We start from the raw sequence: 2,500 nt of genomic DNA, 5'->3' as shown, positions 1-2,500 counted from the left end.
CATATCGGGGCATACCGGGCCTATCGGGGCACACGCGTACATACCGGGGCATACCGAGCCCTACTGGGGCACACGTGCGCATATCGGGGCGTACCAAGCCTATCGGGGCATACGCATGTATCCCAAGGCATACCGAGTCTATCCGGGCATACGCGTTCATACCGGGGCGTAACGGGCCTATCGGGGCATACTTGGGCATATCCGGGCAAAAAATGCCCAAAACTTGCGCAACCTTGGCAACCGTGGTCCATTCCTCTCTATATGCCTAGCCTTGCCAACCGTGGTCCATTCCTCACTATATGCCATGGCCTTGTGCCCATGGTCTTCCCAAGACAGCGTCCAAGGCCCCCGGAAGGCCAAGGGAGCCCAACCCAGCAATGCCCTGCTATGGCAAGCCAAGGCCAAGCATTCCGGTGCCTATCCGGGCAAAAATGCAATTCCTCTCTATATGCCTAGCCTTGGCAACCGTGGTCCATTCCCCACCATATGCCATGGCCTTGTGCCCATGGTCTTCCCAAGACAGTGTCCAAGGCGCCCGGAAGGCCAAGGGAGCCCAACCCAGCAATGCCCTGCTTTGGCAAGCCAAGGCCAAGCATTCCGGTGCCTAACCTTGGCAACCGTGGTCCTTTCCTCACCATATGCCATGGCCTTGTGCCCATGGTCTTCGCAAGACATCGTCCAAGGCGCCCAAAAGGCCAAGGGAGCCCAACCCAGCAATGCCTTGCTAGGACAAGCCAAGGCCAAGCATTCCGGTGCCTATCCGGGCAAAAACGCCCAAAGCATGCCCATTCCTTAGCCTATCCAGGCAAAAACGCCCAAAATCTGCACATTCTAGTGCCTATCCGGGCAAAAACGCCCACCAGCATGCCACCCTCCTATAGGGTTTGCGCAACCAACCAGCCTAACCACCAGTGGCAACCAAAGGTGCTGTTAGCGACGACTTCTGAAGACGCAACGAGACGCGACGTGTTTGCGCCCAGACGCGACGAGACGATGCGGGATCTGCGCCCAAGAATGCCTAGACCCGTCGACTTGATGCGGGATCAGCTCGCCCAAGCATGCCTAGTGTGCAAGGCCTGTGTGCAAGGCTAGTGTCCAAGGCTAGTGTGCAAGGCTCATGTGGAACGCTAGTGCGCAAGGCTAGTGCCCAAGGCTTGTGTGCCAGGCCCGTGTGCAAGGCTAGTGTCCAGGGCTTGTGTGCATTGCTTGAGTGCAAGGCTTGTGTGCATTGCTCGAGTGCATGGCTTGTGTGCAAGGGTTGTGCGCAAGGCTAGTGTGCGGGGCTTGTGCGCATGGCTAATGTGCACGGCTTGTGTGCATGGCTACCGTGCAAGGCTAGTTTGCATGGCTAGGGTGCAAGGCTCGCATGCGAGGCTAGTGTGCAAGGCTGCGTGCAAGGGAAGCGTGCAGGGCGAGTGTGCGAGGCCACTGTGCACGGCGCCAGCACTAGCGAGCCATCATCCGCGTTGCCATGGCTCGCTTGGCCTTGGCTTGCCAGGCCCCGACACGAGCAATCGCGCATTTTCTTTGCAACCGACCATCAATGCCGCCCAACGGGGCCAGCACGAGCAGTCCTCCGCGGTCCCCTGGCCCTGCGCACGTTTGTCTTTGAAACCGAGCATCAATGCCACAGAAAGTGCCGGGGCGCCAGCTGGAGCCATCATCCGACGTGCCATGGCTCTGGTCCCATGGTCTTCGCAACCGAGCATTCGTGACACCCGCGGGGCCAGGACACCAACCCTTCCGACACGAGCATTCGCGCATGTTCTTTGGCCACACAACGGCGCCAGCACGAGCAAAATCATCCGCGGTGCGGTGGCCTTGCACGGCCTTTTGTCTTTGGAACCAACCATCAGTGCCACGGGAAGTGCCGGAGTCCCGGCATCCGCGGTGCCAAGTCATTGCGCCCTTGGTCTCTGCAGCGGGGCATGCCGGGCACTCCCAACCATTGCAAGCAAGCAAGCAAGCAAGAAAGAAAGTAAGTAAGTAAGTAAGTATTACATATAGGGGCGGGACATGCGGGGAGATCTGCGAAACGTGCATTACGGGGCACACGCGTACCTACCGGGGCATACCGACCCCTATTGGGGCACACGTGTGCATATCGGGGCATACCGGGCCTATCGGGGCATACCGGGCCTATCGGGGCACACGCGTACATACCGGGGCATACCGAGCCCTACTGGGGCACACGTGCGCATATCGGGGCGTACCAAGCCTATCGGGGCATACGCATGTATCCCAAGGCATACCGAGTCTATCCGGGCATACGCGTTCATACCGGGGCGTAACGGGCCTATAGGGGCATACTTGGGCATATCCGGGCAAAAAATGCCCAAAACTTGCGCAACCTTGGCAACCGTGGTCCATTCCTCTCTATATGCCTAGCCTTGCCAACCGTGGTCCATTCCTCACTATATGCCATGGCCTTGTGCCCATGGTCTTCCCAAGACAGCGTCCAAGGCCCCCGGAAGGCCAAGGGAGCCCAACCCAGCAATGC

This window comes from Tasmannia lanceolata, unplaced genomic scaffold (assembly GCF_043159265.1).
Source record: "Tasmannia lanceolata isolate RefF3 unplaced genomic scaffold, GAP_Taslan_0.1 ptg000057l, whole genome shotgun sequence".
NCBI classification, from domain to species: domain Eukaryota; kingdom Viridiplantae; phylum Streptophyta; class Magnoliopsida; order Canellales; family Winteraceae; genus Tasmannia; species Tasmannia lanceolata.
Note: the sequence above shows the minus strand (reverse complement) of the source record.